General features: G+C 40.4%; 1 long non-coding RNA gene across 3 annotated transcripts in view; it reads right to left on the bottom strand.

The window, feature by feature from the left end:
- LOC132426151 (uncharacterized) overlaps nt 1-27812 on the bottom strand; it is a 66678-nt gene that overhangs the window by 30916 nt on the left and 7950 nt on the right. Inside the window, exon 3 of one of the 3 annotated variants that reach the window (XR_009519614.1) lies at nt 3494-3629. The exons of 1 other annotated variant lie outside the window; for it this stretch is intronic. This is a non-coding gene — a long non-coding RNA (uncharacterized lncRNA). Of the gene's footprint in view, nt 1-3493; nt 3630-18996; nt 19319-27812 lie in introns of those variants that run through there. One more of the 3 variants, XR_009519613.1, reaches the window with a different exon arrangement.

The raw sequence follows: 27812 nt of genomic DNA, 5'->3' as shown, positions 1-27812 counted from the left end.
GGTTCATTTAGCTGGGTTGTCCTGTCCTTGGACTTCCAGGCAGAATAAACAGCACCTTGTGACAAAGGCGGACCACACGCTGGCAGAGCTCCAGGCAGACACTGGGGGATGCAGTCTGTTTATCAGGCAGCACATTGTCTTAACCAGGATGTGGTCGGCCTTTGTAACAAGAAGTATGCAAATGAGTTTCCCAGGGCCCCAGCACCCTGCCCCCCCCCCACCACCACCCAACCCCCCATCCACTTGTTCCTTCAGTAGACACAAGCCAACGGTGGCCGTCCTGAGAACAGAAGACAGAGCCACAGAAAGACAAGGGAAGAGGAAGCGGCCAGAATTAACCAGATTAGCCCAATGGCACTTTTCAAGAAACACACGGCAAAGAATGCACCTCCAAACCACCCTGCTTCCAAAAAAACAAAAACAAATTTTAAAACAGGATTGCGTGTTTTTTAAGGTTCAGGAACTAAAAGCATTCTGAAGCTGGCTGATTTATTCCCGGGGCAGGGGAATGCAGTGTGGCTTTAAAATGCTCCATTTTCTCGCAGGAAAACTGCGTCACCAGACTCTTCGCAAGACAGCTGCAAGGGCATCCCTCTCACCTTCAGTGGCCTCGTATAGAAAATGGTGCTGAGAAGAGTACCTGTGATATTTGGTTGCTGGGAGGATTAAAGGAGGTAATTAAAGGGAAACAACTTTTAGCACAACGCCCAGCACCTAATCTGGGCTCAGAAAATGTTGCCACGTTTTATATTATGCACATTGTTGAACCATGTATCATAACAGCACAAAGAGTGAGAGGAAAGTACCAAAGGAGAACAGGGGTGGGGAAGGCAATCCTGGAAAGGGAAACAGTACTCCGCCTTCTGGTTTAGAGAGTTTAATGAGTTACTAGCGGGGATAGACTCTGGATCCAGACAGGCCTGGTTTCACATACCCTTGGGAAAATTCCCTAACCCTATCTGAGTCTCAGTTTCTTGACCTGTAGTACGAGCACAACACTTCCTTCACGGGGTTAAACACATGAAAGTGCCTAGCGCTGCACCAGGCCAGTAGGAGCCACTCCACTGTGGTGATTATTTGCTTGTTTTAGTGACACAACGCTATGGTTGGGTTCAGATTCACACTCCGTAGCTGTGTGATATTCAGCAAATGGTTTAACCTCTCTGGGCCTCAACCTCCTCATCAGTAAGCCAGGGAGGATAATAATACCTACCTCACCAGGTTTGCAGTGAGGATTCAATAAACTGCAAGGCCCTTAGACTAGCTCCTGGCACGAAATGAAGGCTGGCCATTCTTGGTGGTGATCGTAGGCTAATTTATTACTTGACATGTACAGTTAATCTCATTTTACTGCTAAATTCATCGAGGCATGGGATGGCTACTTGGCATACCTGTGATCGAGCTGTCATTTCTGGCCATTAGAATTGCACCAGGTATCTTGGCAAACTTTCACATAATCCTAAACACTGACATTAATTATGCCTCATTATTTCAAAATGGTTTCTTCAAAGCAGGCAAATATCCTGATGGTTGGCCACACTGTCTTTACGTCCCTAAAATCCCCTTTCATCTTCTAAAACATCTCTCTCTTAGCCAGGGTCAAGGAATAGGAAAGCAATATCAAAATCATTTTGGAAAAAGAGTCCAGTCTTACAGACTTCTGTTTTGCAGTATGTTTTATACTGGAAAGCGTTTCATCTTGCTACCTCCCCGTTTCTACAGGAACGATGCCGGATACCTTTGTAAGCAAATGTAGATGACCCAACAAACACACGAATGAAGGTATTTCAGAATTTTCTAATGCATTTTAATAAAAGAAGATGTCCCACGTATATGCTTTCCTAGCCCCCCTTTGATGCCTGGAATATAAAACTTATCAGGCTTTATTGTGGTTTTTCTTTCACTTGCCTATCTTTCCAACTACTGAGTATTCAAGAAGAGTGTCTCTGCCTCATTGGGATCTTTTAACTCCTGAGACTGCATAGCAGTGCAGAGTCTTTGCCGAGGTTCAAATCCCAACTTTATCATTTAATAGCCATGTGACCTTGGATAAGTCACTGAAATTCTCTGTGTCTCAGTGCTTTCAACTATAAAGAGAGGATAACAAGAGTACCTCATGAGATTATAAGGATGATTAAAGACCTAATATTCGGAAAGGGCTCAGAACAGGACTAGACTGAAGGATCATAATAGATGCCATATTATTTTGCTGATATTATTAGTATTATTACTAGTGATAACTGACAGACATATTCCTACTCTCATGCAGCTTACATCTCACTGCTTGAGACCAATAAAGAAATATATCAAAAGAGTAATCAGGTAGTAAATGTACGGTAAAGAACATAAAAAGGGGTGTGTGATAAAATATCTTTGGAAGACTACTTAGATTGGATGGTCAGAAGACACTCTAACGACGTGACAACTGAAAGCAAGACCAGGGAGGAGCCAGCCTTAAGAAGTCTTGGAGAAAGAGCATTCCACAGATGGGGAAAACTAGCCCCAGAGCCATAGGCAGGAAGGAGCTTGTCTAGTTCCAGAGCAGAAGAATGTCAGTGTGGTTTGGCTGGAGTGTGATCAGCGAGGAGGAAAGGGGCAGGAGATGATGCTGCAGAGGTAGGTGTTGGCTAGAGAACAGAGCCCGTGTAGAATCAGGGAGAGAATCGGAATTTTATTTCAAGTGTAAAGAGATGTCTTTGTTGAGTCTTGCAGACTCACATGATCTCATTCATATTTTTAAATAATCACTCTGGCTGCTCTGTAGATTAGAATCAGGAAGATAAATTTGGAGGCTCTTGCTTCAGACCCAAACAAAACAAACAAAAAAGAAGGTAGCTTATATTAGGATGGTAATGGTGGAGACAGCCTAGATGGTGTTGGGATAGGTTTGGAAGATAAAATCAACAGGATGTGCTAATGGTTCAGCAACACAGGTCATTGAGGTAAATATACTTATTAAAGGAAAAAGATGTTCAGGTTACATGGTACTTTTCTTTAAAACTCTGCTTTAGATTTATCTCTGACTTAAAGCACAAAGCAACTCAGAGAGTCAAAATTTCTAAAATGGACATTAAAAAGGGATAAGGCTATAAAAGCATTCTAATAAGTACGAGGAAAGCTGTAAACACCAGGGCTAGCAGCCCTCTTCCCCCGCCATGACCTACAGAAAGCTGCAGGCCTCTAGGAACACGCCCCTCACTGCCTAGTGCCATGTCAACATGACATGAGAAAATTGGCAACATGACTGATTGAGCGGGGGATGGTGGGCGGGGCTGGGCCCAGCAGCCTAGGATGGTGGTGTTTCCTCGAAGTCTGCATATAGCTCGCAAGGACCAAGATGTTCCTATGTCCCCTAGTAGGGGACCCAGAAGAGCTAGACAGGCCAGTGGAGCAACAGAGATGGAGCATCAGAAAAAGTAGAGGCCACGGAATATGAAAACTTCTCACCCCAATGCCAGCACCCCCAAAAGCCCAGAGAACACCAGTCCTACCTCATCAGACCCTTGCAACACAGACCAATAAGGATCCGGAGAATGGTGACGGATCCTGCCAGGTTCCATAAAACAGCCTCTTACACCAAGATGCCGCCTTGAGGACATGCAGGGAGAGGCGAGGGGCATCCGAAAAACCTGCGCATTTACCCAAAAGAGCATGAGTAAGCAAGGGGCCTGGGATACCATTAATTAACAAAGTTCTGGTTTCCTTCCTTTCTAGCAGGGTAAATGGCCTATGAAGAAAATTAGCTCAGGTGTGGAAAATAAAGGAGCTATGGTTTTCTTTGCTCATCTAATTTATAATTATTGCATTTGTAATACAATCATAAATGTTGGTCACAGTATCAGTACTAGGTAAGACTAAATTCAATCAAACATGTTAAGCAAAACAAAGAAAACTTTATGATAAAGAATACAATCGACAATGAGAGTATAGTTTAGATGCACAAAATAGTTATTTTAAATTCATATAGAGACCATGAGAAATGCAAAGAAAAATAGACCAAAATATAAGATTAGGGGACTTTAAATCACAATTTTAGTCCACGGAAACTCAATTAGAGAAAAAATAATTAAGCATGTTGGATGTCAATTAGATAACTGATGAACATGAACATAATAGATATATAGAAATTACTATCCTAATTTTTAAAAAATACATCTGCTTTACAAGAATTTATGGGACATTTATAAAATTCTGACCATAAATCAAACCAAAAAGAAATAGAAATAGCACAGAATACATAATCTGACTGTGACCTCCAGTGATATTAAACTATAAATAAAGAGGAGGAAAAGGAGAAAAAGAAAAGAAGGACAGGAAGGAGAAAAAAATTAGATCTCATAGAAATTAAGAAATTTACTTTGAATCAACACTTGGGTCAAAGAAAAAAACAAAACTAAAATTTCGAAATATCTACAAAATAATAATGAAATACATTACATACTAAAACATATGTAACAACCTAAAACTCTTAGGGTTTAAACCACAGTCATAAACACATTGTTAAATAAGAAAGAATGAAAATAAATTGAGCGTTCAAGTCAATACACTAGAAAAAGAACAACAAAATAAAATTAAGGAAGTGTAAAAAGGATGAAAAAAGTGAATTAGGGAAATTAAATTGGTTAATTTTACAATACTAAAAAATAAGAGTACTAGTGATAAATAAATCAAATATTTATCAAAAATATTTATCAAATCAAATAACTGATTCCTTGAAATAACAAACCATTAGCTGGCCTAACCCAGAAAAAAAGAAAGTTAACAAAATTAGAAAGAAGAAGAAATAGCCACAAATATGGAGAAATTTGAAACAATCATAAGAGACACTCAGACGAACGAATATGTATTTATTCATACTTTTGGAGTTGGTCTAAGACACTTCTCATATACTGCATTTCTTTTTGGTGTTCCTATTATCAATGTCAAAAAATGTCATAGCAAGGCAAAAGAATTTTTACATTATTAAATCAAGAAAAACTTCAAGGTTGTTTAAATAAAACTTTTGTGGATTTTTGGTTTCTGCTGTTGTCAGCGGCAATTTTTTTTTCTCAGAGCATCTCTCCCTGACTGGACTGATTACTTCATGGTCATAACAATGATTAGGTTACATTTCTTAAGTGATTTTATCCTAAATATAGAATTCTCTGATGGGGCTAAATCTTAGCATCAGCAGGAAATGATATGCTAAGTATATTCTCAGCCTCCAACCATCCCCAAAACTACCGGTCAAATAAATTCCACCAATTTACTCTAATTAAAGCTAAAAAGTGTCGTGTGTGCTTTAAATGTCAGTCAATTTTGAGGTAATTATACCTGAAAGCAGGAATCCATCAGGGTCTCTTTTTTTAGAATTAAATTCAGATGGGAAGTAAAGGAGTCAAGGGATGTTTGCACATAATTAGTTCCATTCCCATCTTCCTCGGCTGTTTATTGACAGTACAAGAATTGGTGCATTTTTGGAAAGATATATAAAGGTTTTTTTTTCTCATCTCCATTCCATTTCCTTCAACTGGGTCAATTTCATCGTGAATTTATATGAAACTGAGATTTCAATTTGAAGGGGAAAATGCAACCTAAAATATGGGAATAAACCCTTACACTTGTAGAATGCTTTACAGTTCTCAAAGTGCTTTCAGAGACACCATCTCATTCCATTCTCACAATAGCTCTTAAGGTAACATCATCTTTATTTCAGATAAAGAGGATCAGAATATGCCACCCCAAAACAGCCCACTTTGGCATAAGGATTATTTTGTGCTGAACACAATTAAGAAACAACAGACAAGGAGGAACCTCTCTGCCCTCCCCCTTATTTCCTAACAGCAGAGCATCAATTTGTCTTTGCGAAGTTGTCCTCCTTCCCCTCTCCCGTGCCAGGAAGAGGAGAATTTCTCAGTCACTGAAGATGGCACCCTTGAGTCTGCATAACAAGCCTTATTAAAATAACTCTTATCTTCCATTAGTTTCCCCCATATATTTACCTTCTTACAATTTACCGCCCCCTAGAAGCCCAAATCCCTTTTCCTTTGTCATTACTTTCCACAATTTACTGCCCTTTGTTAAATGATGTTTAATCTCCCAAGCCTAACCACTTCTATGGGTTTTCACTTCTTTTCTGTGAAGCTCCCATGTGCATGCAAAATAGACCTTTTCTCCTGTTAACCTGTCTTCTGTCAGTTTAATTCACAGGCCCCATTCACTAAACTTAAAAGGGTGGAGGAAAGGATCTTCTGCAAGATCAAAACACTTGCCACAAGATTGTGCCTCAAGCAAACTTACTGTGTGCACAATTACTTCCCCCTCACGCACCTACAGCAGACATTACTAATTCATCAAGTTGCTCTTTTCTGCTGAGGCCAAACATTCCCAGAATCCTCAACAGTTTCCATGAAACCCCTTTGCTATGCCTGCATTACGATTCCTAATAATGTTCACAGTGTATTGAACATGACAAGTTTTCTTCCTTGCTCCAGGGAGAGCCCTCTTTGACAACAGAAAATCATCTCTGAATCTCCTTCCTTGAGAATCTTTATCCGTATCATTTTGTTCTAAAGAATTTTCTGAAATTAAAAAGACGTAATATTTCCTACAAACTTGGTGAGACTCCTAGAGTCTCTCACCCAGAATCCGTAATGCACCCTTTTCCACAGAACTGGCATGAAGCCAATTCTTGGGCTCTTTCTCTTTGAAGAAACATCCTTTTTCCTGGTTGACCATTTTCAGTGTTAGCCAGGGGCCGTTCTCTTGACTTCTGGGGAAAGCTAATGTGGTCTGGCAAAGACTCTTCATAGAGCGATTCTCCCTTGAGAACTTATCAATTTACACATGTCCCGAGGTTTGCCAGTACAACAATCTCAATTTCTTCCTCTCGGCTGTCACACCAATTTCCTCAGCACAGAAAAGCTTAAGAATTGAGGGGGAAAAAAGTGAATCAGACCTCAACACTACTGACAGAGTCTCTTACTGTAAAATTGTTTTATCTTTAAATGAGGTACATCAAAAGGTGAAATAAAATTCATATAACCTTTCCAATCATTTCTACTTTTTGATATGTTCTGATCGGCCACCAGAAAAGAACTTTTATCCAATGAGTGCAGATGAAGTCAGCTGTTCTCATTACTGAAGTTTCTTCGGCATCAAGACTACACGGACTAAAAACAAAATTTGAGAAAATGAAGCAGTTTATTATTTCTCTATTTTTTAATTGATCAGCATGTTCCAGAGATTATACATTGAATTTGTTGCAGATTCCAGAAAAGGGTTGTATTTTCAGTGTTACTGAACTGGAGTGAGAAAATGATATAGTAAAAGAGAGAACAAATCACCACTCTCCTTCTTTTTAGAAGTATCTGTCTGGGGCTTAGGACTCTCTCTACACCGTGATATAAGCAAGTTTGTGATGAAACATTAATGGCCAATAATACCCCTCTACCACATAAAATACATGTATTTGAATATGTCCGAAGGAAAAAAAAATGTGAGTTTTCAAACACTAAAGAAAAAAGATAATGTTGCACAATAGGTTCTTTCACCACCCCTAGAATCTTACCCTATGTGTAGGTCTATCGCTCCTAAAATTAGAGCCTCACTAGCAGCCAGAGTGTTGAAAATAATCACATCCATGAACCACAGTTTTGTTTAGACTTCTATTATGAAGGACAACTGGAGTCAAAAACAAAGATAAAAATAAGCAGTTATACTAGGACTACAGGTCCACCCATCTCCTGAATGGCCTGAAACAATGAGAGTTTAATTTCATCTGTGATCACCAGGAAAACTGAATGTTCAGGCTTGAAAGTAGAAACAGGAAAAATGGATCCAATAAAATTAATCTTACCTTATCTTGGGTTGGGTCAATCCCGTGATGCTAGAGAAAAAAGTTAATATACATACCCTTGTTTTTACAAACATTTGCTCATTTCAACATCAACCATAAGAAAGAGTCGTGGCCTAGCTTAGAATGTTTGTCACCTGACATCTCAAAAATTTTAAAACATGCTGTAGGACCAGCTGGATGTCTCCAAAAGAGAGCTTGAATACTCAGAAGTACTCAGGAGTTTGATTTTAATTTCATAATTTGGGCGGGATATAGAGTAATACAAAAGGGAAAGGTACATAATAATTGAAAAGGTATCAATTCCTGCAGATACTTTAAAAACTTTAGGTACAGCTAAAGGTACACCTGCAGAATCAAAAGAGAATCTGTTTTGATCTTCATTACTATACATTATCAGTTTTCTCCTTTAAAAACTGGTCTTTTTCTGATGGGTGAGTTGATACCGAGTTGTGGGCCACAGGTGCTCAGCCTTCCTTCTCAACTTCAACACTAACTCTACCATAAATTGCATAATAGAGGTGCAAGATGTTTGTTATTGATAACGATGTGGGTGATCCCAGTAATTTAGATCAGGGTTCAGGAAACTATGGCTCCAAATCTAGCCCATGGCCTATTTTTCTAAATAAAATTTTATTGGAACACAGCACACCTATTCACTCATATATCATTTATGGCTGCTTTCATGCTACAAAGGCAGAGCTGAGTAGTTGGGACAGAAATCTCATGACCCACAAGGCATAACAACATACTTACTATCTGGCCCTTTAGCAGAAAAAGTCCTAAAACTCTCAACCTAAAAGATCCCTTAGGAGTCATTAAATAAGTGGTAATTGTCACAAAGTGTTTTCATGTACGACAAGTCACAACATAAAAGTGTTCTTTAGAATTTGGTGTCTTGTAAGTCCGTCAGTCTCACCTTCAACCTCCCCCTGTGTCCAAGGCCCTGATCTCCTTGTTTGCCTCCCCTCCCTATCTGGGGTTAGTCACAGAAGAACAGGACATAGGGCGCCATAGATTTTTCTTCCTTAGTAACCACAATGTAATGAATATTGAGGGAAAGGCAATGCTAAAAAGGTTCTTAAAATGCATTAGAAGTAAACAGCAGGGATTGTAAGTAAACTTTTATTCTCATTTTAGATGGGATGCTTGACATAACCCATTAAGCATCCCTCTGTGACATACCTAAAGGCTGTTGCTTTGAAAACTGAACTAGTAAAATCCAGGATGAAATATGATATACAGTTCAGCCTATGATCAGAAAGGCTTGCACTTCTGCCTTAACTAACCTGTCCCAGTCAAATGAATGATAGCTGATAGCAGAACCAGAATAACACAAAACAAACAAAAATATATTGCTTAGAATATCAAAGTCAAATGCAACACAAAGCCAAGGATAATGTACATTCTCTCGCAAGAAATCTTATCCCTGAGGTGTAGTAACTTTCCACATGATATTCTGGAATTCAAGAAAAATCTAAATATTGATTTTATGGGGTGAATAGAAGGTTTTCTTCTTTCCTCTGCAGTTGTTCCATTTGACATTCAAAAAACTCTCGTCCTTCTCTCAGAAGAGTTGGAAAATATCAGAATTTTGAACCGGAAGAATCTTCGTCCAACCCTCTGAATTTGTCTGATGAAATTAAGGCCCAAACCACACAACTAGCTAGACATGGAAAGTGAACTAAAATTCGGATCTCCTGTCTTTAGTCAAAAACTCTTTTCTCTACATCACATTAGTTTAATTTATCTTCGCCTCTTGGATGGGGCAGTAGGCAAGTTACTTGGTGAAGAAAGTCTAAGAGGAAGTGTTGTTACATAACGCTTCCTCTGCGGTGACGTAAGTTAAATTCTGGGCCCCCAAGCAAAACTTTTAGAAAAGGTCCCATCACTCTTGATTAACTGCAAAATAAGTGAAGAGTAAACAGCTGTGTAATGAAAAGTCCTCCCCACACGGCTGACCTCACTAAGATGCAGACACCCGTTCAGGCAGTAGTTACCACCATCTGCCTTTGGAAAAAACTTTCAGTTCTTTTTCTGGTTACTGTCACGGCCCCTCCTGTTCTCTAGAGTGCACGGTAAAGACTAGATGCCTTCTGTATAATGACTGTGGTCAACTATAAATATAAGGAAAATGAACACGCGCCATCTTGATGTCAAGCTAATTTTAGCTTAACAGTTTCATTTTAAGGATGCCCAACCTAGACTGGGCACATCATGGCTCAGCCAAAGAAGTTTTAAAAATGGAAATTACAAAACCACAGCGTGGAACCAAAATTGTTCAGATGGTAGTAACAGTGATTGAGATGCTCTTAGCAATGTTGCCAAGAGGAGGCCTCTCGGTGCACAGCGGTGGGCTCTTAAACCACACGGATAAATAGATTCGGTCATCGCTCTGAGGTGAACAATAGATCCTGTGTTGTGGCCTTGGCATTGTTGTAATGAATGTAAATAGTTTCTCACCATTCAGATGTGTTCTAGAGCACGTGCCGCGGGCAGGTGTGATCAAGGTTTCTTACCACGTCGTACGTACTGTCTTCTCAATATTTCACCTTAGCTTTAAGCGTCAGCAGCGTCTGACTACTGTTTTCAATCCACAGAACAGCTACAGAATATGTCTGAAGATTCCAGCCTGTTATTTTTCTTCAAATCTGGGTTTCAATCTTGGTTAATGTTTACCCAGAAATATGTAATTGCGGACTTCCTCCTCATAAACCCTTCCAGAGCGCTGGCTGCCCGCGTGCATACTATTATTATCTCTTTGCCTGGGGGCTAACGTAGGGTGTGTCCACATAGTCACAGGATGGATAACCTGCTCTCTGCCAGGAAGCCTGTATGGTTAGCAGCTGCAGCTAAGAGAAAACACAGCTTGCATGTTTCCAATAATATTTGTTTTTCTTCTCCTTTGGATAAACAAAATGGAACTGGTTTCTTTATTAAAAACTCACACTTGCCTTTCCCTATATTTTTTGGATCACTCCTCATTTACTCTGTTTCCATCAGTCACTGTGATTTGGATGTACTTGACCTACTCCCTCTCCCTCATTCAACCCATCTTCCTGGGGAACTTTTTTTCCCCATCCATCACATGTAGCTTCCTCTGCAAGGCCCTCCCCGCTTACAAGCTCCCATCCTCAAAGACGAGCACACACACAGACACTATTAGAGTTTATTGCAATCTTCTGTGTGCTACCCGAGCACTCTTACACCTCTACTTAAAAAATCCTGCTCTAACTTGTATTTAACTGTGTCCATCCAATCTCCTTCAGCCAGACTGATCTTACTGATCTCTTCATTCTCGGTGTTTAGCAGTTATCTCAGTCCTAGGATGAACCTAAATAATTTTTTAGTTTTGAATTTAGGTACAACTGACCTATGTAAACTTCACCCTTTTTAGTATATGGTTCTATCATGCAGTTTTGGTAAATGCATACAGTCATGTAACCACCACAATCAAGGTATAGAGAAACTCCATTGCCCCCAAAACGTTCCTGTTCCCCATGTAGTCAACTCCTCCCCTCATTCCCAGCCCCTGGAAACCACTTTTCTGTTTCTGTACGGTTTCTGCAGGCCCACAAATGAAACAACACAGTTGCAGCCTTTTGAGTATGGCTTCTCTCACTTAGCATAACGCGTCTGAGATTCTTCCACGTTATTACTGTGGCCGTTCATTCCTCTCGATTGCTGAAGAGTATTCCATTGATGAATATACCACAGTGTTTTTACCCATTCACCAGCTGAGGGACATTGGGTTGCTTCTAGTTTGGGGCCGTTGTATGTAAATACAGCAGCTACAAGCATGCACATCACGGTTTTTGTGTGAAGATAGTTTTTATTTTATATCATCTGGATAAATAATTAGAAATAGGATTGCTGGGTCGTATGGGCAGCGTCTGTTTTACTTTATAAGAAACGGCCTGGCTATTTGTCAAAGTGACTATTTCATTTCACAATCTCAACAGCTATATATGAATTCTAGTTTCTCCACATCCTCACCAACACTTGATATTGTCTCTTTCTTTCTCTTTTCACCATCTTAACAGGTGTGTGGTGGCATCTCATTGTGGTTTAAATTTGCATTCCCCTAGAGACTAATAATGTTGAACATCTTCTCATGTGTGTATGTGATAGCCATACATCTTTGGTGAAATGTCTATTGAAATACTGTTCATTTTTGGAGGGTTGTTTGTTTTCTTATTATTGGGTTTTGAGAATTCTTTTTATAGTCTGGATATTAGTCTTTTATCAGATATGTGAATTGCAAATATTTTCCCTCAAACTGTTTAATAAATATTTTTAAATAAATTGAAATCTCATATGGAAAAAACAGTTCTTTTGAAAACGGCTTATGAGATTTAAACCTACAAAAGATGCAGCTTTGTACCTTCACCTCCTCAGGTGAGTCAACAAGACGCTTACAATATTGTAATAGAAAAGTTGGTAGTGGCCAATCTAAATTAATAAGTCTGATTGGAAATTATTTAACTGCAGCACACAGGGAGATTTTATCTAAGGGTTATGGACATCCCCCAAATCACTAAAAAAATGATTTATCATTTAAGGACTTTTTTTCTTTGAAAGAAAGTCATAATAGAAAATATACATTATGCACATTTTTCTGAGCAATTAGGTATTCGTTTTTCAAATAATTTCTACCATAGAAATCAATTCTTAGAATAGGTATATACCTCTACCAAGACAAGCCTGATGGGTAAACCACTCAGTATTGAAAACTTCCTCCTCACTCGCATTGAAATCAGTCTGTTGAAAAGTATATTAAAGGATTATGCAGTCAACTTTTGTGCATAGATACGTATAGGCTATTCTTTACTTTGAGGGCCACGGACTTAATGTTCCTAAGAGGATCTTCAGTCCTATAATAAAATATTCCATTGTCATTCCTTGCTTGAAGGGAAAATTTTACAGGAATGGGAGGAAGTTTTATTACTATTTCTGGAAATGAGGTATTCTAACATCGAGTGAATACCTGCTGGGTGAAAGGACCCACAAGTGCCGCAAAATGCTGCATTTTTCAGGCATATTTATTCCCAACCAATCACTAAGCATATACTATTTGTTCCATATTATGGACATCACAGAAGAACTACTAGATATAGTTGCTACCTTCAGTGGGAATTCCTCCTAGTGAAGGAGACAAGAAAATAACACAAAATATTAGCAACAACACCAGACAGTGTTGATTATTAGGTAAAGACCAAAGATAAAGAGAACAAGGGGAGTCCGCTGAGTGGAAGGAGAGGAAGCTATCCATACAGACTAGATATTTCTCTACTAACGATTCAAAAGGGCCACCCAATACTATTCTACTTGCGACAGTTCATTGGGACAATGAGGTTCAGGTCTAATGATATGAAGTCAACTCTTAAATCTTAGGTTTTCACCACTCATTCTGGCTGTAACTAATGTAGGGGTTCAGAAGAGGAATAAAACCAAAACCTAGAGGCATCAGAGAAAATTTCATAGAGGAAATGGGATCAAAGCTGAACGCTGAAGCATGGATAGATTCTGCTTAACAGAAGAGAAACAGGAGAGCAGTATGAAGGAACCAAAAGGGCAGCTGTGGAATTTGTCATTCTTGGGTCTCCCAGCATCTAATGTCCCTGATTATCATAGAAGGTAAAAGTGCCAGGTATTTGCTTTCTGAGTCTCCCCGACTAGCACATCATGGCATAGGCTCTGCCAATTGAATCACCTGCCCCAGACTTGGAATCACCATCTGGTGCTGTGTCGGGAGGAAGTAGGTAGCATGCAGCATGCACGTGGACGATGTGTGGCCGGATCCTCATCCCAGAGGCAGCCAGAGCAGGGGCTCAAATAACAGGACCCATGTCAGTGAGGCCAGTGGTGTGGTTAGCGGCAAAGAAGTGTCTTTAGTGGGTCCAGCCCACAGTATGATTTGGGGCATTGCTCCTGGATACGTGGCCTCCAAGCCTAGGATTTTTCTGGAAGTCTGTGAGCCGTTCAGTATCTTTTTAAGAATTTTCTTTTCTACTTCAATCAGCTAAAATCACTTTTTGATACTTAGAGTAGTAATGGGCATTATATTCTAAGAAACTGTTTATCAATTTTCATGTCCCCGTGTGAAGCATCCATTAGGAGTCCACCTTCATTTTTCTTAGCAGGCAGCGTAGCACAGGAGTCAAAGGCATGTCTCTGGAGTCTTGTGGCCCTGGGCCTAAACTCCAGCAACATGTGAAAACAAGTCTGTGGGAAATTCTGGGGCCCTCAGCAAGCTGTATGACCACATCATATACTTTCACACCTTCCTCACTCGTTCCCAGTAAATATGTGTTTGTTGAATATGCATTCAAGGGTCCAAGATCCTTTCCATTCATAACTTTCATTAGAACCAATATAGATTTTCTGCCCGTGCATAACAGAATTAAAAGATAATAAGATCAAACTCAGTGACCCTTGGTATAACCCACCCTTCTAAGCTCATTAAAACATGGCCCAAGGGGCTTCCCTGGTGGCTCAGTGGTTGAGAGTCCGCCTGCTGATGCAGGGAACACGGGTTCGTGCCCCGGTCCAGGAGGATCCCACATGCCGTGGAGCGGCTGGGCCCGTGAGCCATGGCCGCTGGGCCTGCACGTCCGGGGCCTGTGCTCCGCAACGGGAGAGGCCACAACAGTGAGAGGCCCGCGTACCGCAAAAAAAAAAAAAAAAAACATGGCCCACATTTAGCCCGCATTAGCACATTGCATTTCTTCTAGTGGTATTTAACTTCTTGTTCGCTATTTAACTTCTCACCAATTGCCTCACAAATAAGCTTGTTTCCTGGAAGACAAAGACTGTCTGTATCTTTGGATTTTACCGCTATACCCAACACAGGGCTGGGCATGTAGAAGTTACTCAATACCTATTTCCTGAATGAAATAAAGTCTGTGGAAGTACCTCGGAACAACCATTTTATTGTTTCTCACGATTTTGTGGGTCTGTGATTTGGGCAAGGCTCAGCTGGGTGATTCTTCTGTTGCATGTGTATCGATGTAGGTAATTCTTTGGTGTCCAAATAGCAGCTGGGCTTGTCTGCTTAACTTCCATGTCTTGCATCTTGGCAGGGACAGCTGGAAGGCTGAACTCAGCAGTAACTGTCAACCAGAACACTTAGGAGAAGCCTCTCCAGGATGACAGCTGCAGAGTGGTCACCTCTTGCTTGGCAGTTCAGGGTTCCAGAGCAAGTGTTGCAGTCAACAAAGCCAAAACTGCCTGTTCTTACAACACCTAGCCTTGGAAGTCTCACAGCATCACTTCTTTCACACTCTGTTTTTCAAAGCAGTCTTAAGTCTGTCCAGATCCAAAGAGAGGGGACGAGACCCCTCCTCTCAATGAATTTGCAGCCATGTATTAAAACTGCCACAGTCCTCCCTCTGGCCACAAATGCCAACATACCTCCCACATTAAAAACAGACTCAACTCCCTCCCAAAACCCTCCATTATGGCACCAGATGCTGGCCTAGGCTCAGGATAGAAGTCCAGGATCTCACCATCAAAATCAAGTACTTATCAGGAGTTTCCTATAGGCGCCTCATTGATAAATCTTAAATCTTGTTTCTATGAACTCAGTTGAAAGTCAGGGATTAATCTGAAAAGTAAACTGAGAATTATATTTTGCGTAAAAAGATGGAAGAGACTAGAAAGAAGCATTTCAAGGAATGCTTTCAATTTACTTCAAATAATATATCAAATATTACCAACAATAAAACTCAAGGAGCTAAGGTCTCCCCTGGGCCTGGCCATAAACGAGGCACTTAGAAAAGCACAGTGAATCTGGAGCCACTAGGGGATCATTTGATGTTCCATTTAAGGCACATTCCTAAGCATCTTTCTTATTCCCAGGAACGCTGCTCATCAACTAACATTTATTCAGTGCTTAAAGGTTCTGACCTGTCGTTGGAAGTGCTATGGGGGTTCATTCAAATATGTTTAATCCAAACATGTCTACATTCTCTCCTTCGCTCAGTGCCAAGGACCATGAACAAGTGACTCATAATGCAATTCTCACACTGCCCGTAGAAGCTGAAGTAGAAAACAAAGAGGTCTGGGGGATTTTTAACATTATTTTGATTAAAATGATGAACAGCGCACATCCACAAACAAATGCATTAAATGGCAAATTAATGGGTCATCAAGGACTGCTGAAGCAGGAGAAAAAAATGGCGGGAAATGGACCTGGGCCCCAGAAGCATGGATTTAGTGTCTGATTTCTGCCACCTTTATACTCTGAGCAAGGCTTTCCCCCTCTTTATGCCTCAGTTTCTATAAAATGAAGACTCTAGAAAAAAAAATGAAGACCCTAGGAGTTACTTTACCAAACCCTTCTAAAGATCAAATGAGGTAAAAAGGGGAATAAATGTTAAAAACTGTGAAGTGCTGAAATAAAGTGTCATTAGGGTTTTTTTTCTTAATTGGAGTATAGTTGATTAACAATGTTGTATTCGTTTCAGGTGTGCAGCAAAGTGATTCAGTTATACATATACATGTATCTATTCTTTTTCAAATTCTTTCCCCAATTAAGTTATTACAGAATATTGAGCAGAGTTCCCTGTGCTATACAGTAGGTCCTTGCTGGTTATCTATGCTACCTATAGCAGCGTGTACATTAGGTTTTGATTGACTTTAATAATCAACTTTCACTTAAAACTCCACACAGGTATGTAAATTTGTGGTGGCAATCTCTCCTCCCAGCGACCTAATACACATGGATATTTATTGAACACATTTATTCCTCATTTAACCTTGGACTTAATGTCAGTCCTCCATTCTTTCTATTAACAGGCACACAGATCCATTTGGTGACGTATGTCACAGTGTGTTACAAGTGCATTAAGTGTAATGTGGCAGAATGAGGGCAATCTGTCTCCGTGTGCTTCCTGTCATCACTTCCCCCCAATTCAAACCTCATCACCTCTCCTCTAGATCACTGGCCTCCTCAGGAGTTTTCCAACATGTGTTTCATCAGATTAAAATTGATCCACATTGCCAAAAATTAAGTACCTATTCCTTATTCTGGCACTCAAAGCCTTCCACATATGTCCCCCCAAATACCTTTCCAGTATTCTTTCTCAGAAACCCCCTAGAGAACACCTATACTCTAGTTAAACAAATCACCTGGCTTTTCCTAGGACACGCTCCGCCTCATTTTCTTGCCTGCGCTATTCGCTCCACTTGAAAACCTCTACATCCGTCTCCTGTTAAAATCTGACCAATACTTTAAGGCAACTTACAGACTTGGGAAAAATAAAATGAAGCCACATCAATAATGATAATACTCATACAGAAAGTCACAGGAACTAATCTGGTGTGCCAGGCAAGACCACAACGTACAGACAGCTATAGAACTGGGAAGATAATGTCAGTGTGTTACAGCTGAAGTTTGCATGGTTCCTGCCATAAGAATTTTGGAAAAGTTCCTCACCCCTGGGACTTTACTGTACTGAACAAGTAGACGGTACCCAAAAATCTGTCAACTATGACAATAACTGGCTGTCTTTTATGTACAGTTCTCATCACATAAGCCCAACTTAATGGTGCCAAAACAATCCATCATTTTGTTTTATTTGGTATTTTAATGCAAAACAGGTCTCCCAAAAATCTATCCAAAAGTTGTATTTTCCAGACCTTTGACAAAGAAACTTCTTGGTTGTTTTGTTTTGTTTTTATGTCTTCTGAAACCTTGGTAAAGCGATTGCAAGCACATATTATCTTGCATTTTTTATCTTCACAGAGGCTTTAACATTTTTTTTAACTTCTTAGCTTTATAAAGTTTGAGCAAAGGATCCACACACAAGTAAAAGTGAACTTAGATCAGATTTGCAACCACCTATGACTCGCAGAGAAATTGCCGTCTACTGCCCAAGACAGATTTATTTCAAAAAGGTTTCATTGGCTCCAACCATTTAAGAGTATGCTAACAATTGGAGAAAATGTCTGCAAATCACACATCTCATAAAGGGATAGTACACAGAACATATTTTTTTTTTAAAAAAAAAAACCTCTTAAAACTCAAAAATATAAGAAACAAACAAATAAATAATAAAAGTATGCTAGCACTGAGTGGTGAACTCAACGCATAAAGTACTACAAGCCCATAAAAGTAACCCTCAAACAAAGGCTACATGACAAAAGGCCATCCTCTGATGTAAACTAACCAGAATCCGCAGAAGATGGTTGGAATTAGTGATCCGCTGCTGAGCCACTCAGCTGCTGAGGCGGCACAGGGAGTCCCAGCAAGGACCACTATAATTTTTAAGCCTGTAAAATTGGCCAGCAATGACAGCATAACAATCACAGCCCTTCTCAGAAAAATAAATGAGCTTTTCCTTTCCTCTCATGGTAGCTTTTATATTACATACAAAATATTGACAAGCACTGATTCGCAAGATGACTTCCCCGAGGCAACCCAACCTACAATGTGCTTTGGAGATAATTTGCCACCAACAAAAGGATCTCACGCTGCATCATCAAGGAAAGGCCCCCCTAATATGAAATCAATTACCCAGTGCGTCCTGAGGGCCTATTATGTGCGATGCCTTACAAAGAAGATTAAGACAAGACAGGCAAAGAGGTCAGCCTTTACTCAGCACGTGGTACTAGGTATTCAGCCCAAAGTGCTTTCATAGCTACATCACTCAATCTCCATGAAACCCTGGAGTTAGGTATTATTACTCATATTTTTACAGGTTAAAGAATTGAGGCTCAGAGTAATTAAACAACTCTCCCAGGTCACAGACACATAAATTGTGGTCAAAAGTATCCACAGTTTGAACCCAGGCCTCTCTTCCTTAAAACGCATGCCTCTTCCAGTGCACACCTGCTTTCCTGAAGTACAGCTCTTGCCCTCAAGGAATTTACCTTCTGGTAAATCTGAAACCTTTGAGACTCACAACATGTAAAGCGTGTTGGAATGAAACAGTTTGGTGGTCAAATGATATAAGCAGAGGAGTACCTTAAATATAAAAGGGGGAGAAAATAAAGAAATTTAGTGGTGTTTTGCTGACACTGTGGGTGACAGAAATGGTCTTCTCAAACTCGCTCTAATTAAAATAGATTGTCTACTTGACAAGTATTTCTATTTAGTGGAGAAAACTGATTCCAGAGAATAGCAGAGCTGGAAGAAAATATACTTTTAAAACCATCCAACAAAACTTCAACTATATTTACTATATTTCTAAGTGAGATTCTCAAACAGGAATGCATTGGTCAGCTGACCCAAACATCCAATTCATCAAGAAGTTAGATATTGCATTATAAATTCATAAACTGACCTTTTAAAAAGTAACACCTAGTCTCAAAAATTATATAAATAAGACTTGGGCTTCCCTGGTGGCGCAGTGCTTGAGAGTCCGCCTGCCGATGCTGGGGACGTGGGTTCGTGCCCCGGTCCGGGAGGATCCCACATGCCACGGAGCGGCTGGGCCCGTGAGCCATGGCCGCTGAGCTTGTGCGTCCGGAGCCTGTGCTCTGCAACGGGAGAGGCCACAACAGTGAGAGGCCCGCGTACCGCAAAAAAAAAAAAAAAAAAATATATATATATATATATAAAAGTAAGACTCATATGCCCCTGCCCTATTATCTCTGGAAAAAATAATAAAGTCAAATATCCAAATCTGCTCAGTAGTGACCCCCACCAAGGCTCAGGAGTCTAAGCTCCACCAGGCAGAGTCCCAGCCTCAATTTTCTTGCTTCCTTCAGCACTGTCAAGGTACTCCGTGGAATCTAAATCTTCTCCTAGTTGCAGGGAGACATTCATGCACAAAGGAACAAAATCATCTCCCAATTAACATTCTAAGAACCTTAAGGAATGGGTATGCCATACAGAACACTCTCAGTGAGGGAACAGACACTTAGAAGATCATATATAGGGTTGTGGTTTAAATCAGGATATTATAATTTTCTTTTCCAGTAGAGTGCATTTCCTCACCCATTTGTAACAATTTTTACTTGACTGTACTCCCTCTTAATTTCACACTCATAAGAGCTTGGATCCAAGGATGGCTGCTGAACATGGCTTTAAATTAGAGAGGCTGAACAGTATGAAATAGCCAATAACCATTTTTACATACAAAAAAAAAAAAGCAGTATCATATGTACAAACTAATAGAATGAAAAATCCCAAGGGTTTCCGGTGTGCTAAAGGGTCTTTAAGTAGAATCTTTTCTTTCTCTGGAGGATTTCAATGTTTCCCTGAAAGGCATCTCTAGGTTTCTTCCAACCCTCATAGCTATTTGTCAAAAGTCAATCCTCTAACTGCCTTGGGAGGTTTTGTTTCAGAGAAATTATACAGCAGAAAAATCCAGGCTTCTTTCAGAGGATAATTCCGAAACCATAGGAAATAATCCGATAAAAATATAGGACCTTTTAATGTGTGAAGGCAATAGAAATGCTTTCCGAAGTGTAAACAGTTTAAGACTCTGTAATACCTGGTTCTTCCACCTCAGCAAAGGAGTTTGTTCCATCTCTGCTGAAGAAAATCTCCATCAAGACATTACAGGTGATTTAGCTTGCAAACTAGTTTAGTCCTGTATGAGCTCCACCAAATTGTATTTATGGACTTTCATAAAGTGAGAGCAACAAAGACGCTTCACCTGGGTCCCCAAGCTGGGCTGGCACAGGGGCCAGTGAAAGCAAATGCCTTATTTTAAGATCCCTACATTCACAGCCGTGCTGCTCTCCACCTCTCCCAGCCCCACCTCGCTGGGAAGTGTAGATGGAAGGATTTGGTTTTATCCCCCAGGAGGCCCAGTACAGACACACAGCATGAAAATAAAGCATACAGGATAATATGCTTATTCTCTGGGCGGGTAAATGTTTACACTACACTTGCTCCTTGCAGATCCTGCACTTCCTCTTACCTGCCCTCCTCAGGCCAGCATGCAACAGTGCTGCCTAAGAAGATCGCCTAGGCCTTCTCTTGCAACAGCACAGAAATAACTCATCTTGACAACAATACGGATGTGGGGATGCAGGCGTAGGTAGACATAAGAACGCGTGTGCATAATCCTTTTTTCTCTAGGCTATCCCGCTTCTGGCCAGGATTGTGAAGGTTTGGTTACTATTTATAGAAGAGGCGACAGCAAAGAGGGTAAGAGGTCTGGCTCTCCCCAAAGGAAGCAATGATCATCGGTGACCGCTAAGATCACGAAAGGGAGACAACACTTACTAGGCACATCTTCTGAATTATTCTTGCTGAAAAAATATAATATCTAACCTGAGTGAGGTCAACCTCTAAATCTAACTACCAGTTCACAGAAAATAGAGAGGGACAGAGGAACGAAAAGTAAAGCCACAGGTCCGACGTAAGCAGGAGGGTAGATGTGATGGTGGCAGCACGGGGAGTGCTCTTTACCCACTAGACAAACTAGATGCCCAGCACGTGGATCCCTCTACGGTGTCTTGCCGTGCGGACATTCCTTCACTCTGTCTAGAGGGATCCCACACTTGGGCAGATTTTATTTTATTTTTTTTTAACATCTTTATTGGAGTATAATTGCTTTACAATGGTGTGTTAGTTTCTGCTGTATAACAAAGTGAATCAGCTATACATATACATACATCCCCATATCTCCTCCCTCTTGCGTCTCCCTCCCACCCTCCCTATCCCACCCCTCTAGGTGGTCACAAAGCACCGAGCTGATCTCCCTGTGCTATGCGGCTGCTTCCCACTAGCTATCTACCTTACGTTTGGTAGTGTATATATGTCCATGCCAGTCTCTCACTTCGTCCCAGCTTATCCTTCCCCCTCCCGGTGTCCTCAAGTCCATTCACTACGTCTGCGTCTTTACTCCTGTCCTGCCCCTAGGTTCTTCAGAACCTTTTTTTTTTCCAGATTCCATATATATGTGTTAGCATACAATATTTGTTTTTCTTTCCGACTTACTTCTCCCTGTAGGACAGTCACTAGGTCCATCCACCTCACTACAAATAACTCAATTTCGTTTCTTTTTATGGCTGAGTAATATTCCATTGTACATGTGTGTTGGGCAGATTTTATATCACCCCTTTATTTCTTCCTCTCATTGAGCAAACGTCTACCTCTTTTTGTGCTGAGAGTGCTATAGTCTACGTGGTTAGACTGCCAACTACTCTGCCCGGATTCTCTTCCCTCCAGGGTTCTAGGTTGGAGTCACCAACAGAGACTTCGGACAAGACCTGAGAGGCACAAGTGAAGTCTTCAGTAGGACGTGGTGACAGAGGAACAAGTCCCAGGGGTCCTCGTCCCCTCTTCTTCACATGTAGCTCTTTTTCCCAATTGTGAGCCCTGCCGAGCACCAGTGTCCCACTACCAATCACGTGGTCACAGACCCTCTGCAGCTACCCAGAAGCAGCAGCTTCCCGAGGAAGCTTTCCACCAGTTCCCCCTTCCCAGTCCCACTTCAGCAGCCACATGGCCTGTCTCCTCAGATCTCCCCACAGCTCTGACTTGCCCCCTGGGCCAGTACTCCGCCCATTTCTTAAGGAAGTGACTCCTCTGACCTTCCAACTCCCCTTTCTGGACCTCCCCTTCGCCTGACCCTCCCACAGTGTGTAAGGTTTAATTCCCATAATAAATACCTCAGCCCACACTCAGAGGGCACTGTTTCCCCGGGGAACCCTGTATGACACACACCTATCAACTCCAGGAGCTGGATCGTCTTCCCAGAGCCTCCCAAGGTAGACAGTTCTAATCCTGCTTCAGGAGAGCCTGTGAGGCCTGGAGGGTGCCGGTGATTTCTCACCATCGACCTCACTGCTGCCGGTGATCACACCCAGCACCTCAGCGTTTCTGCTGGGATGCGGTTTCACCCCTCTTACATCAGGTCACTCTCTCTCCGAAGACCACCCATGGCATTTAATCGGTTTCTTTTGTTTAACTGGAGCTCATTTACTCTAGCTTTTAGAATCATTTTTCCAAGTGCTTTATTCCACACATTCAGTGTTTCTTCTAAATAGTCACATTTGACCAGTACGTGTTTACATCTTTATCTAATCCATTGATCCGTGGGAAAGGGCCCAGGACAAATTGCTACTGTTACAGACTCCTCTCAAGGAGTCTCTTTTGGATATGACTGTCATGTCCAGGTTTCCACGGAACCCCAGGTAAATCAACATCTAATGCAGGAGACTTGGTCAAATTAGGTAGTGTAAAAGTTAAACAAATAAAGAGATATACCAGTGGCTTTAAACGTGGGAAAATAGTGCATCACTGAAAATAGGAAGAGACAATAGGGCAGGTGTTTTCACACTGTATGCAAGATATCCAAGATGATACATTTAATTTTAGATGCCTTAGGTTGGAGGTCTGTGGAGAAATACCTGAACTCAAATGGACACTTGCATAGGAGTGATACTGTATTTGAATACACAAGGGTAGATTCATTCTTTAAAAGGTAATAAATAGGTAAAGACAGAAAAAAGGGGGAGGCCAAAAATAGTACATTAGTAATGTCTGTGTCATATGCACATATGATCTCCTGAAAGTTAGTAGCTGCTCCTAGCACATTTCCATTTACATATGTAAATATGTAGATACACGGAAAGTTAATTTACATACTTACACCAATTTGGATCTCCAGGACTAGGAACCACATGGAGAGTTAAGAAACCCCATGATTCTCCTATTATCACCTCCTGAAGCCCAGTATTGTTGAACAAGGAAGGTTCTCTTAACTTATATATACATGATGACCAGGAGAGTGACCCAAATTGTAGAACACATTTTATCTAAGTTTGCCCCTTTGCTGGAATGGGACTTTTTCCCGCCACTTAAATATCTTTAAACTTTGATCCACATATGGACAGAACTGTGAGACTGCCCATCACTCGGGGACTGGTTGAATAAACTCTGCAGCTCTCAAGGGGATGAGAAGCGTCTATATATCTGCTAAGTAGTGACCGTCAAGATACATGGCATAAAAATGTGAAAAGCCAAGGTAGAGGAAAATATGTATCTCAAGCTAACATTTATCTAAGAAAGTGGAGATGGAGGAGATACCCGTCAGCTGCAAATCGGCCCTCGCCATCTACCTCTACAGGGATTAAATCACGTGCTGCTGCAGCTGCTGATTTTCAACACCCCCTGAAAGGAGTTCAGGGTGGAGAGCAGAAGTGAGGCACTCTGTGCTCTGGGAAAAACTGGCAGAACAGGTCTTCAGATAGATATTTTCAGGAGAGGATTTTATGAGCCCAATTCTTGTATACTCATATCTAGAGAAGCACTAAAATCCTTCATGGTGACATCTGCTCCCCGTGACTAGCAGTAACCTTCATGACACTAGCAGAAACCTCTGCAAAAAATATGTGCCTGATTGCATGCACTCCCCATTCACCAAAATCACCTTCCCCCCGCCTCTTTGGAGCAGTTTCTCTGAGCTATCTGAGATGCTGTCTCCCAGGCTATAGTCCTCATTTTGCCCCAAATAAACCTTAATTCACAACTCTCACATGGTGCATTTTTTTTAAGTTGGCAACCAATAGCTACACATACTTGCTCCTATTAAAAAAAAAAAGAATGATAAACAATGAAATTTTAAAAATTACTTAATGGTGGATGGGGAGACAAAAATGGAAGCCAGACGTCTCTGAATAGACCTTGTTTTACATGACTTCAAAACAAAATTAAGAGAAATTTAACATAACTACACTACAGCTCTAAAGCAGAATGAAACAAATAAATTTAACCACCAAGCACATTTTTAGATTGTACAGAGAACAATTCATTTCAAGTGACTTTAAAAGACAATAATTTGACTGTACATCCCTAGTGGTATATACTCTAAAGATGAATTACACAATAAATTCAAACTGGTTTTGATAATCATATTTTAATACTATTTTATATTTTTATTCTGAAATATTAATTATATATATAGTTATATATAAATTTATAAAGAAAGAGAAAACAAATAATTATTGGTAACAACTCAATAAATTGAGTTACACAATAAATTCAAACTGGTTTTGATAATCATATTTTAATACTATTTTATATTTTTATTCTGAAATATTAATTATATATATAGTTATATATAAATTTATAAAGAAAGAGAAAACAAATAATTATTGGTAACAACTCACTATTTAGTTTCTCTTTATAAAGAAAGAAAAGGAAGAAAGGTGCAAGGGGGAGAGAGGAAGGAAGCAAGGAAGGAAGGAAGGAAGGAAGGAAGGGAAGGAGGGAGGAAAGAAGGAAGGAAAGGAAACAATGACCACCCTAGTAGCAATAAGCACCCCCCATACCCAGGCTGTGGTCTCTAAATAATACTGTTTCCCATGAAGGAATGCCAGCTCCTTGGAAAAATGCTTAATTCCAGGGTTAGGGCAAGAAATACACAAGATAAGCCTAGAACATCTTGTCGTATCAGAAAATAAGGGGGCTGCTGAATATGACTGAAGGACTCATAAACCAAACTTGAAGAGGCTCCCACTGACCCAAACGGGACAATCTGAGCATTGATAAGAAAAATGCATCAAAGAAGTACCAAATATGTTTACTACAACCATTAATATGTTTAAACATCCGTAAGTTCAATATGCTACTTTAAACACATGAAGTGATCAACTTCGGCTGATGTGAAAAAACCAACTCACTGAAACTAGTAAAGAGAGAGAGAGAGAGAAATAGAGAGAGAGGCGCTTGTGAATCTAGCATCTATCTGGGCTTTCCTGTGCATACGATACATCAGGATAACCAAACTGTTGGTATTGGGAAAGTATTACAGTAAATAAATGAAGAAGAAATGAAAGAATATCACAGATCTAGACAATCATCTTCCAAGCTGTTAATGTCACAAAAATAGAGACAATGTGCGTCTTATGGAAGAGTGTGTTTTTTTTAAGCCATTATTTTTTTAGCAGTACTTACTAAAATATTTATGGATGATATGTTAGGATGTCTGTGTTTTCTTGAAAATAATCCAGGAAGGGGGCTGGGAGACCACTAAGGAGGTTGAGATACAGATAGAACAAAATTGGCCAATGGGGCTTCCCTGGTGGCGCAGTGGTTGAGAGTCCGCCTGCCGATGCTGGGGACGTGGGTTCGTGCCCCGGTCCGGGAGGATCCCACATGCTGCGGAGCGGCTGGGCCCGTGAGCCATGGCCGCTGAGCCTGTGCGTCCGCAGCCTGTGCTCCGCAACGGGAGAGGCCATGACAGTGAGAGGCCCGCGTACCGCAAAAAAAAAAAAAAAAAAAAAAAAAAAAATTGGCCAATGGTTGTGACAGCTGGGAGATGGTAAATGGAAGTTCATTGCACTGTTCTCTCTACTTTTGCATATGTTTGAAATTTTCCATAATCAATTTTTTTAAACTGATGAGGCTCTGAAGCCAAACTGCCTGGGTTTGAATCCCAATTCAGCTACTTAATAGAGATGTAATCTTGGGAAAATTATAGCAAGTTGTGTAACTTCTCTGTAACTCGCCTTCCCCATCTGTAAAAAGGGATGATACAAATGGCCCGTTATGAGGATCAAATGATATAATACATATAAAGTATCTAGAATAATTCCTGATACACAGTAAACACTTAAATGTTAGCTATTATCATCTTTAGGATCCACAAAATTGGATGAAGTCTGGGCTTAGAGTTTCTGCATTGTTAAATGGTTAAGATTGGCTCATGAGAAATTGTTATTGCTTCTTCTTACTGAGGAGCAAAACAGGCATCCAACAATCCCCTTTCCTCCACACAACAGTAAATAGACTCCAAAGATTGACCAATCTTTCAGTCTTCACCATTCTGATGCACTATCTGCTGCTCCCAAAGAAGGAGCGGCTTCAGGTCAATGCCGCCACGTGCTTCTCTCCACTCCCCAAGGGACTCCTCTTTCTCTCCCAGCACCATGTCCAGGGCCAGCCCACAGTCTCTCGCTGAGACCTCTAGTGGTGGTGCAGTTTAGCAGAAAACCAGTAGACTGGAGTCAAAAGCCCTGGATCTTCATCTTGTCTCTGTCCCTGAATAGCTGTGCAACCTTGGATAATGGCTTGATCTTCCCAGAATCTGGGCAACAAGATGTTGCCAACATTTTTGGAACGCTTGTCTTGAAACTCCCTTTGCAGACTATTAGAAAGTTCTCGTGAGCCCCCTTCAATGACAGCAAACCTTCAGCCTCTGAGGGTAAAATCATAACCATACACAGCCAAGATGATGTGAATGAAGTACGTCATAAAGCTGGCTTTGGTTTAAAACCTGATGTAACTATTAATAAGGGAGATCAAATTTCCTTTTAGGAAGCATATACTGACTTTTAAAAACAGTCCTGAAGAAGAGCAGTGACCAAATTCCCAGATTAAACATAAATGGCTTCTTCAGAAGATGTCTGCCTTACAAAACTTTCCTTGCGCTATGTTTGCTAATTTTTCTTTAAGCCAACTTTGTTACTTTTAAATCTCACCTTAAAAAGAATCATAGTCATGCCACCTACAAAGTACTTGAGTGTGTGGGCTTTGTCCTTTGTATAGATGTATTCACGTAGGTAAATTTACAAGTCAAAAAATCATAAAATGATTCCTATTTCAAGTTAACAGCTTAAAGAAATTCAGTACCAGTGGGAGCTTGATTGATTGTGTTTCATCCTCTGTAAAATGGGGCTCAAAGTAATATGCCTACCTCATAGGGTTGTTTTAAGGATTAAGTGAGTAAATATACGAAAAGTATTTAGACAAACTAGCTTATAATAAAAGCCATATATGTGTTAGTTACTATTATCCTTATTAATGTTTCACTGTTTCCAGTTCTCAAAAATAAAATGTCTCTCATTCAGTTTCATTTTTCATTCATCCTGTTTATGGCAAATGTATTGATAGATTCATACCTGAGTGCACACACATTTCTGAGGATTTGAAAGGCTCTTAAAATTTCTTCCTATATTTAGGCAGGCATTCTTATCTTGATAGATAAGCTTATATGCAAATACATGGGTTTCTACATAAGGGCTCCAACACAGACACTGATTGTGGGATGACTACCTATTTCTGGTTTTC

Source organism: Delphinus delphis, chromosome 5 (genome assembly GCF_949987515.2).
Source record: "Delphinus delphis chromosome 5, mDelDel1.2, whole genome shotgun sequence".
In the NCBI taxonomy this organism is placed as follows: domain Eukaryota; kingdom Metazoa; phylum Chordata; class Mammalia; order Artiodactyla; family Delphinidae; genus Delphinus; species Delphinus delphis.
Note: the sequence above shows the minus strand (reverse complement) of the source record. Positions and strands in the feature narration are given on the sequence as shown.